The sequence below is a fragment of the Pelobates fuscus genome, chromosome 13, assembly GCF_036172605.1.
Source record: "Pelobates fuscus isolate aPelFus1 chromosome 13, aPelFus1.pri, whole genome shotgun sequence".
Taxonomy (NCBI): domain Eukaryota; kingdom Metazoa; phylum Chordata; class Amphibia; order Anura; family Pelobatidae; genus Pelobates; species Pelobates fuscus.
In genome coordinates, this window is record NC_086329.1 from 5,160,865 (window position 1) to 5,172,663 (window position 11,799).

The window sequence follows — 11,799 nt, forward strand, 5'->3', positions numbered from 1 at the left end:
CCTTGCATGATGCTGTAGGAATATGAAAGAACCCATAAATCAGATAATCAGATAACAGATTGTGTTTATCCGTCCTTTTATTATATAATGAGACAGCAGTCAAAGTAAATTGTCTTGTGCGCTAACAGAGATATACGTCTACCTGTCCTGTCCTACCCTGTGCAATATGTAAAGATTTATTGACTAAACGTGAAGACGTAAGGTGTGGAAATCTAGTTTATAAATACTACATCAGAAGAGACAAGCTGATCATATCTTGGTTCAGTTTTAGTTATATAATTAAAACATGAAAAAAAAACCAATCATTAGTTATTGTTAATTTATTTCGCTATCTTATGATAACTTATATCGACATTTCCTATCATGGACTACTGATTGGGCAATAGAGATAGCTGTCACAGTTCTTCAAGACACACACACACTGAACACACGTGACCCGGCTTGTATATTGACTTGTGTATATCTGGTATTGTGACCCGGCTTGTAGATTTACCTGTGTATATCTGGTATCGTGACCTGACTTGTATATTGACTTGTTTATATCTGGTATCGTGACCCGGCTTGTAGATTGACCTGTGTATATCTGGTATTGTGACCCGGCTTGTATATTGACCTGTGTATATCTGGTATCGTGACCCGGCTTGTTCATTGACCTGTGTATATCTGGTATCGTGACCCGGCTTGTCTATTGTCCGGTGTATCTCTGGTATCGTGACCCGGCTTGTAGATTGACCTGTGTATATCTGGTATTGTGACCCGGCTCGTATATTGACCTGTGTATATCTGGTATCGTGACCCGGCTTGTATATTGACCCGTGGATATCTGGTATCGTGACCCGGCTTGTATATTGACCTGTGTATATCTGGTATCGTGACCCGGCTTGTATATTGACCTGTGTATATCTGGTATCGTGACCCGGCTTGTATATTGACTTGTGAATATCTGGTATCGTGACCTGGCTTAGTTTTTGCATATCCGTATCTCTGTATTTCTGACCTCAGCTACTCCTGACTTTAATTCTATCTTTTAGAGCATTATGTCCGGCCCCTCAAAGACCTGTTAATATGGCTTTTGGACCCTTATTTTGTTGGACCCTTATTCCTGTGTGTAAGGGTAACTGCAACTGTGACACAAGGAACTCTGGGAAATGTTGTCCAAGAGCAGTTTAAAAGACAAACTTAGGTGTCGATATGTTGGGGTGTAAATATGTATTACTGTTTTACTAATGGCAAGCCCCCTGGTTCTGGCCCATCTGGAGGATGCACCATCACTTTTCTACCCATGATCCATCATCAAAAGATTGCCAACAGGAGCAAATCGTACTTTGATGCTTTGAATGCATCCTGTTCTCTTTGCATGCGAACACACTTTCCATGTTGAACTTGGCATTTGGATTCTGTCTCCGTATAAATAACGGTGTCTAGATTACCACCAAGATATGTGCTTGGGTAACTCCTTCCCAGATATTTATAACTGAACCTACTTCCTGTGGAATAATTCACTGCATAAACCAAATCCCCGGCTATTAAGTAAAATAAATCAAAAAGTGAATCACTGAGGAGCTCTCATTTTGCAGCCAAGTAACGCTGTATCTCTGCATTAGGTCAGGAAGATGGGTCACACGGCTAATAGACCAAGTGATGAGCTCGGTAAATCCTGAGGATAGTAGGTTTTGATCCCAGCATGGTGAGTTTAGGATTTCATCCTTTCTAGGTAAAACGAGGACCATTGAGATGGGTTAATAGTAACCCCTGTGTCTGCATTGTACGAGTTAATTATTAATGTTGGCTCAGTTAACACATACCTAAATTCTTACCTAAAAAGATTGAAACAACAGATTACAGGACATTTTGGCTAAGATACTATACAAATTACTTCCTCCAACCCTACACATACTGCTACTGTATTAAGATTATCCTTATTTGTCCTGTTATGTTTCAAGCAAATGTTAAGCCAACATCCTCTTGCGGTCTCTCTCTCTTTTCCAAAAACCACAATTGCTGTCTTCCTCTCTTCCAAAACCACCATTACTGTCTCCCTATCTTTTCCAGACCCACCACCGTGGTCTCCCTATCTTTTCCAGACCCACCACCGTGGTCTCCCTATCTTTTCCAGACCCACCACCGTGGTCTCCCTATCTTTTCCAGACCCACCACCGTGGTCTCCCTATCTTTTCCAGACCCACCACCGTGGTCTCCCTATCTTTTCCAGACCCACCACCGTGGTCTCCCTATCTTTTCCAGACCCACCACCGTGGTCTCCCTATCATTTCCAGACCCACCATCACGGTCTCCCTATCTTTTCCAGACCCACCACCGCGGTCTCCCTATCTTTTCCAGACCCACCACCACGGTCTCCCTGTCTTTTCCAGACCCACCACCGAGGTATTCCTATCTTTTGCAATCTGTCTCCGCGGTCTCTCTGCTCTCATCCTGTTTCTTTCATAATATTCATCACAGTCTTGTTGCATCTTAGCAGTCTCCCAACACTGTCTTATCTCTCCTTGAGGACCTCCAGTGCTAGCTCATCAATCTTCCGTAACCACTATGGCTGCTGTCTCTTCACCACTCGCTTTTTACCATCAGCATCACTCATCGGTTCTCAATTGTGCAGCAAATTCATAAACACATGTAGTATAATAAACAAACAAACAAACAAACGACAAACTATAGACTTTAACCTTTGTACGGTGTGAGCACTGTATCATAGTAAAACTCTGTCTGAATGCGCCGTACCTCCACTAGATAAGATACAAGGAAATAAGTATATATTAATCATCCCGTCTTTAAATAAATAATATAGAGAAGTTCACCCGGTGAAGAGCAGTTGTAGTCATACCATGTGGAACTCGAAGACACACACACTGTATTGTGAGCACATTATTCATTTAGATGAGTTAATAAGAGCAAACCACACCTTGTGTTGTGATTCTCCCACGATTAGAAGTATTGTTGTTCAGAAGGGTGCACCGTCTCCAGCCCTTTCACCATTTGTTTCACACAGGGGGACCAGCCCATACCGTGTGAATGGGCAGGGCCAGACATGTACAGAACATGCAGCCATTAATGGAATGCCAATACCACCCTACACTGATCCCAAACCAAGGCTGAGCCTGGCAGTGATGGCCAAGGATAGTGTGTGTCTCAATTCATCCGTGTGAAGTGTGTATCTAATGGTGTCTCTTTAACCGTTTCATTGCTGGGGGATATCTGGATGTGCTGGCGGTCCCCATTAAGTCCCCAAATAGTTTTCTTGCATTTAGTTGTGTCTATAATCTTTGGCATGTTCAGCAGGCTTTTCACAAAAGGGGCAAATGTAAAAACATAGCTAATTATTCAGGACGAATTGATGGTTTAGTTCCCCCTGTGTGTAGTACTTCCAGGGCTGTACCTTCTGCTGTCTGCATGGCTTACAGTTATAACGTTTCCCTGGCCCAGATAGTGATGGGATCATGGTATTAAACACTGAGCAATGACTGACAGGTTTGATTCCCTACGGAATTTGTTGACGCTTTATAAACAATTATCCAGGCATAGAAGGGATCACAGAGTTTTTGGTGTGAAACGTTGCATTACGGGGGCAAGTGTCCCCTTTAGTCCCATCCTCTGGACAGCGTGTATCTATTCTCCAGGACAGATTATTATTTATAAAGCGCCAACACATTCCGTAGCGCTGTAGGTGCGATGAGATGGGTTGGACGCATAGGAATAGAGGATGTCGAGGGTTCTGCTCTATGAGCTTGCATTCTAGATCTGACCTGAACGCTGTTCTGTGGCTATTGCTAGCCGTCAATGTCTATTTTACGGCTAATTCAAGGAAACTACTCATAGAGTTACAGCTTGTTATGCAATGTATGCATTAGAAATCCTATGTCCAGATGGATTTAACCCTTTCAGGGCCGATGTCCTGTGATAAAAGCATCTTGTGGTTTGCTCTGGCCTCTGATCCCAGATAGGAAACAGCGCTCTCTAATATGTCAGTTAAAGCACATAGAGGTCAGGCAGACATCCTCCCGCAAATCCAGCCAGAGACGGCAATTTGTACTTAAGAACATTTTCTAGTTTGATGGGCTATTGATCTGTCGGGACAGTAGTTCTGGTAGCTGTCAGTTCATTGATAGGCATATCCATTCTAAGTGTGGTGGTGTTGGCGGACGGACTTTGTTTTAAAGTTTTCTTTGAACTTTTCTTGTTTTAATCTGTTAGCAGAATTCTCTAAGCATTGTGTTATCTGACTGGATCGGCCGCAAATGTAGAGCAGGTTAGAAGATATTTAAAAAAAAAAAAGTAAGTCACCCCACTGTCTGCTTTGGGTGTCTGGCCACACAGACACAAACTTAGATTCCTCGCCCTGTAGCCGGCCCACGAAAAGCAGATTATAGGCGACCAGGGAGGAAAACAGGGAATTTTTCTTTTTAAAATGGCTATTAACATAAATATTTGCTGGCAGTTAGAACAATGAATAGAGAAAATCATTGGCAGAATTAAATAGGATTGGTGGAGTGCCTGTAATCGTAAATGTTTTTTTGGGGGGGGTGAGGGGTGGGTTTGCCAATTAGCCGAAAACATGCCCTGTGAGAAAGCCAGATGTTTCTGAACAATATTTCCTATGATGCAACGGCAGGTGGCCATCACCTGCTTTAGACTTTGAATCCACTTTTAAAGGCTGTATCGCTGCACTTCATGCATTTAAATGACAATATTACTACTTCTGATTAGTTTATATTAACCAGCACACAGCAATTAGCAAGGAACACTTGATGAGTTAGATCACATAGACCGTGGTCACCATGTGACTAATTGCGGCCAAACATTGATGGGATTTGTATTTTCTTATTTCATGTTCCGGAACAGTGAGCACATCTTCTGAGAGTAAGGTATGAGTTGTAGGCTAAGGAGTTGTTTTGGGGGAGTTGGTATGACTTGGCATCATGTACGGGTTGAAGAAATTCTGCAGCACCCCATTTTAGCTCATAGTTCACAGTTTAGTAAATAGGTGCCACTTTTCAATTTATTTCATTGTACATTCTTTGTGTTTACAAGTCCTCAACATTTTACAGGCTTTGCCCACAACTGGATATTAAAATGTTAAAAATATCCGGCATCATCAGAGTGGCAATTAAAAGACTGCGTGCTCTAATGAGAGCAATCTTTGATGTGTCCATCAGGTCCACTCTTTGGGAGGGGTGAATGGGACTCCCACCCAAGCCCTCGTCTTCTGGGGTCATCCGAATTTAAGAACATCTGTAGGGGCGTGTGTACACTGAGCCCAGGGAATGAGAAGGGTAGCAACAATAAGTGGACTGGGGGAATCGTGGGAAAAGGATGATAAGCCAGGTTTTGGCCTAACAAGGTTGGTCTGGCCACATGTGATCTATTCTTTAACTTCTGAGGAGCCCATCGCTGGGTGAAGGTTTCCCTACTAGGAGCTATGTTATCTGTAGAACTTTTATATATCGCTGTGTCAGTGGAATTACTCCAGTTTGTACACTGTTATCTTCACCGGTTGGGGGTAGGGCAATCTGCAACGGAGGTCTAATATGGGAGAAGAAGGGTACCGCACTCACTCGATGAGGCTGCACTCACATACACATTGACACGACACTAGTACTTCATATCCACTGCTCACACTCACATTATACTCCCGTTAACACTGTGCATGCAAACACTGCCACGCTACCACTAACACTACACATGCAAACACTGCCGCGCTACCACTAACACTGCTCTTGCAAACACGGCCATGCTACCACTAACACTGCTCTTGCAAACACGGCCATGCTACCACTAACACTGTGCATGCAAACAGGGCCACGCTACCACTGACACTGCGCATGCAAACACGGCCACGCTACCACTGACACTGTGCATGCAAACAGGGCCACACTACCACTAACACTGTGCATGCAAACACGGCCACGCTACCACTAACACTGTGCATGCAAACACGGTCACGCTACCACTAACACTGCGCATGCAAACACGGTCACGCTACCACTAACACTGCGCATGCAAACACGGCCACGCTACCACTGACACTGTGCATGCAAACACGGCCACGCTACCACTGACACTGTGCATGCAAACACGGCCACGCTACCACTGACACTGTGCATGCAAACACGGCCACGCTACCACTGACACTGTGCATGCAAACACGGCCACGCTACCACTAACATTGCGCATGCAAACACGGTCACGCTACCACTAACACTGTGCATGCAAACACGGTCACGCTACCACTAACACTGCGCATGCAAACACGGCCACGCTACCACTGACACTGTGCATGCAAACACGGCCACGCTACCACTGACACTGTGCATGCAAACACGGCCACGCTACCACTAACATTGCGCATGCAAACACGGTCACGCTACCACTAACACTGCGCATGCAAACACGGTCACGCTACCACTAACACTGCGCATGCAAACACGGCCACGCTACCACTAACATTGCGCATGCAAACACGGTCACGCTACCACTAACACTGCGCATGCAAACACGGTCACGCTACCACTAACACTGCGCATGCAAACACGGTCACGCTACCACTAACACTGCGCATGCAAACACGGTCACGCTACCACTAACACTGCGCATGCAAACACGGCCACGCTACCACTAACATTGCGCATGCAAACACGGTCACGCTACCACTAACACTGCGCATGCAAACACGGCCACGCTACCACTAACACTGTGCATGCAAACACGGCCACGCTACCACTGACACTGTGCATGCAAACACGGCCACGCTACCACTAACATTGCGCATGCAAACACGGTCACGCTACCACTAACACTGCGCATGCAAACACGGTCACGCTACCACTAACACTGCGCATGCAAACACGGTCACGCTACCACTAACACTGCGCATGCAAACACGGCCACGCTACCACTAACATTGCGCATGCAAACACGGTCACGCTACCACTAACACTGCGCATGCAAACACGGTCACGCTACCACTAACACTGCGCATGCAAACACGGTCACGCTACCACTAACACTGCGCATGCAAACACGGCCACGCTACCACTAACACTGCGCATGCAAACACGGCCACGCTACCATGAATTTTCACACCTTGGAAAACATTCACTGACACGGCACACGCTAACACGTGCCATCTCTAGGACACTAAGTGTTCACAAACACCGGCTTATGTACTGACACTGCACACAGGCAGCCATTCATTTCACTCTGCCATTGCATGTGGAAACACTGTGTGCATTTGATCCTGACACCACACTCAAGAAAACGTTTTGGCATTAAAATGGCTGCTTTGTTTTCTATTTCTTTTTTTAAATATACAGGATGTTTACAGCAGCGCTGAATGTGTGTTGCCTAAATAGCAGCCCAGCAATGCATCGTTGCATGTGTGGGGAATACGGCGGATTAACCTTGCATTCTACATAGCTGCTCATTCATTGCACCAAACCCCCTGCAGCCAGAATGTTTTATTACCCCTAACTCGTGTTAAGAAGTGTTTCTCCAGGGACAATCCCAGCACGCACAGAGAAGGATCCTCTCCACCCCATACATCCCACCTGGGTGAGGAGGGCTTGCCCCCAGACATCAATAGACCCAGGAGAGTTAATTTCTTTATTGCCCCATGTCCTTCCCACATGTGGCAGCAATTTGCAGGGATTTTCAGCCCCTCATTAACCCTTACACGTCCACAGTTCCCTTGATGGATTTTCTTGTGACAGCCCATTGTTGACGGCAGACAGAGAGGGTCGTGGCGCATGATGCAGTCATGTACTCACTGCGCAAGTCACCCCGGGCTACCGGTATTAGTAATATCTTACAAAAATCACGTATTGTGCGACATTGCTTACAAAGGGCAGCGCTAATTCAATAGTTTAAACTCTATACAAATATGCCCAAACTCTGTATAAGCATATAAGCAATTATATGCAAGATTTCCTAGAGATTATACATATTGTGTGTGTGTGTGTCTATGTGAATATTAATTTAGACAAGTAATCTCAGATTCTGAACAGTGCTTAATGTAAGGCAATATGCTTTCATTGTAAATAGTAGTCCGGTAAAATGTGTCCATACAGTTACATTTGTCCATATTTCCCATATCTATGTATCAACGTAGCAAAAGGCAGATCCCACCTCAGCGATGCCCATTACAATTCATCATAATTAGAAAAAATATTTTCATCCCCTGAAGCAATTCTAATATCGAATGAATCCACATTTCTCATTGGTAACATTGCTCTACCACTATATCTGCTATAAAGACATTGAATTCCTTCTTTTCCCATTTCTTGAAGCGACACCTAGAACCTCAGATTCTGAATCTTCGCTTTGCCCTGCAAGTTATAACCCTCCTCTCCTCCAAATCCCATTAATTGTATTCTGACCATCTGACTTCAGGAGCGGCCAACATGCCACCAATAGGATTATTAACAATTTGACTCCTTGTATTCATCGATTATTATACATAAAGACCTATTCCAATCACCCTTAACATATACATATTTTTCACATCATCATATATTATTATACAGTAAAAGAATCAGAATGGAAACCAACGGGGGGATTATTGGTTTCCATGGTAATTGCCCCACAGAAATTTGCCCTATTTGTTTGCAACATTTTTGGAAACCACCCATCCCCATCATTTTGGAGATACAAATCCATTAAACTATTCTGGAAACACAACATGCAGGTTATGTACAAAGAAGAATAAAGCTGTAAACCAGCAAACTGTACCTTCAAAAGTCTCTGCTTTTAGAACTTTGCTCCAAAATTGGACTTTTTAGACCCAGTTCCTACTGTTGGCGAGCATTGTGCAGTGCCCGCACCTTCCTGAAAACAGAATTCTTTAACTACTGACATAGAGTAAGACCTACTTAACATTTTACAAAAAAATTAAATAAAAATGACTTGTTTGCCAAGTGCATCTATTTATCCAAGAGAAAAAATCTATGTGCACGGATCACAAATCTCCATAATTAATTGGTACAAAATGAAATAATTCCATCTTCTTATTTGTTCACACATTGATGGAACAAACGGACTCCGAGATAAATGAAACCCGACGGGCGCTTCTTACCTTTTTATCTGCTTCGTCTATCCAGAGTCCTCTGCCATTATTCCATATTACACGTCCGATCCGGGTTCTCTCGCTAAATGTCCCTCGGAAATTTATTTTTCTCTATTTCACGGTTTTCCCAGACAGACGATGGATTAAAAAAAAAAAACCTTGATGCGATATTTTTTATCTTTTTAATCGGCACGTCTCCTGTATCGTCTGTGGTGCTTTCCTCGTGGTGTTTACAGTTCGTATTGTGCAACAGAAAGAAGGTATTGACAAGCTATGTTCGACAGAGCAGACAAGCCCTGTTTAAACGTAGACACATGTCCTTACCTGTCCACGAGCTGATGCTGAAAAATGTTTCTTTACATTGTGAACAGCCAAATTCTTTTAAAACCTGAGCTAAATTCTTGGGGGAGAAAAAAAGCGTTTCGCTGGTCTGTACTCGCTACACATGCACGTTATATTTAATATTATTTTTGTTTTATGAATCTATTTTTGGCTGTTTCTCCGGCGTTCTATAGTTTGGGATGAGTCAAGCAATGACATGAATCCTGGTAAAGGAGGAGGCTCACGGATTAGTTGCATAGCTGGAATGTGACTTTCCTAATATGGGCACCGGGACGCGCCATTGCGCAAAATAAATGGCAGATGTTTAAACACCTGTCTGTTAAAACTAACCGTTTTGTTGCCGGAAAGATATGCGAGCTATTCTTCTGGGTTGATACACAAATCTTTATTTGCTGCAAAATGGCAAGAGGGCTGGGGACATTGCTGGCGGAGGATATATTTTAAAGGTTAAAAACTAATTGAATAATATAGTCATTGACGCACACTCATTGTAGGAGAGTCGGCAACTGTACCGGCAATGAAAGGGTTAATAAAGTAACATCTGTCAGAGAGATAAATGCTTGTGTATCGTCTTATGAATGCTAGAGAAATGGACTGAAAGATATTGCTTCTACTTGGGAATTGTACAAACTCTGTCCTCTCCCCCCCCCCCCCACATCTCTTAATATTTACCAACCCATTACAGGGGCAGAGGACTTTCTATTAGCTCTGTAGACACTCGGTATATAAGATGTTCACTGTCTTTTATCATCGAGAAGATGGTGAAATGGAATATCAATGCTCTTTAAAAAAAATTTAACTTTTTGTCTGTTGAGAAGAGCTGTGTGATGGTGCATGCGCAATATGTGCATATTGATTTCTTTTACACAAAAACCGAATGTTCTTTTCTAAGTTTCACAATTTCTTAAAATTCTTTTGCCCTAGCCATCAATTGAACTTAATTAAAATGATGTCATTTGTGATTATCCCGCATATACATTCTTGTGTATGCGCAATGACCCAGGGGTGATACACAGTTTGGCAAATAGGATGGTGATATTGAAAACCGCTCACCGTAATGGGTTTAGGCTTTATCATGTCTCTTTCTGTTACTTTTTTGTGTGTGTTTTGTTTTTTCCCCCTACACTCTAATCCTTTAGTGTTGGGTTTATTATTTTTATATATATATATATATTTATTATTATTATTATTAGTTTTATTGCGCCACAATATTCCGCAGCACTTTACAATGATAACATGGAGATATTTGACAACATGTAATTAACAAACGGAATATAACCGAGAGAAGAGGTGAAGATTCTGCTCAAACAAGCTTACTGTCAATAGGTTAAATATGTTCAAATGGTCTGCATAAATTCTAATAAGAAGCTCGTGATAGCTACGCCCTAGATTTAGTACAGCTGAAGGCTGTAATCTATACAAGCCATTAACGGGATATTTTAGGCACCATAAACACTTTTATCTCACTGAAACTGACTGACATTTCTGAATAGTTTAGCAGTAAGTGCAGGTTGTTTAATCCCTGCAGGCCGTCCTCTTCCTTATGCAAGTCAAGTTGGACCGGCCATGGACTGATGAGAATGGTCATCATTGCCACTCGGACCGAGTGTTAAAACTTTAACACTGACCATCAGCAGGTTCTAAAGGACACCAGGCATCATAACCACTTCAATGAGATAAAGTGGTTTTGATGTCTAGAGCTTCCATTAAAATTGGTCAATTCCAATCTGGAGGGCTCTTTTTAAAAAGTTTTAAAGATGTCCTCAGCAGCGTTCGTTCCAAATGTCTAAATTTCTGAACTCCTGATCTGGATTTAAAGTCGAGTAGCTCATAGCTCACAAGAAGCCTCAGAATAAGTAAATGTATCCCAGCCTGCACAGAGACCGCAGACTACCTGGTGGGGATGAAGTAAGTAAAAGCAAACATATTATTATCAAAGTAACTACAGGATATTGGAACTTCACGTTGTAGAGAAATCTGCTTTTCCTGGAATGCTTTTGAAAGGCACATGATAAAATAAATCAGACCTGTAGGAGCAGCTTGCTATTGCATTGAACAGTTTTTAAAAATTGCTTTAATATGTGGAAAGGAATTTGGCTTCAAGCAAGCAATAATAAATATCCGAGAATGATATCGAAAGCGGGAACATTTATCAAAAGAACAATGCAATTTCCAGATTAATGGTTTGATGTTTGTTTGTGTTTCGCCAGCAAATTCCACGGAGCTGAATATGGTTTGTAAAGGGATTGCAAAACGTTGTATGTACAGCAATAATCTAAAATACCCGGAATTTACAATTTCAGCTCACTCTGTAAATACATTACACTTCCTTCTGGCACTGAATGTGTTAAAGGGACATTTGTAGTGTGTTAAATTAAAGATTA

General features: G+C 42.7%; 1 protein-coding gene across 1 annotated transcript in view; it reads right to left on the reverse strand.

The window, feature by feature from the left end:
• FRMD6 (FERM domain containing 6) overlaps window positions 1-9,515 on the reverse strand; it is a 116,898-nt gene extending 107,383 nt beyond the window's left edge. Inside the window, exon 1 of the mRNA XM_063440085.1 lies at window positions 9,083-9,515. The gene's annotated coding sequence lies outside the window, so the exon portion shown is untranslated. The remainder of the gene's footprint in view (window positions 1-9,082) is intronic.
• Window positions 9,516-11,799: the final 2,284 nt, after the last annotated feature.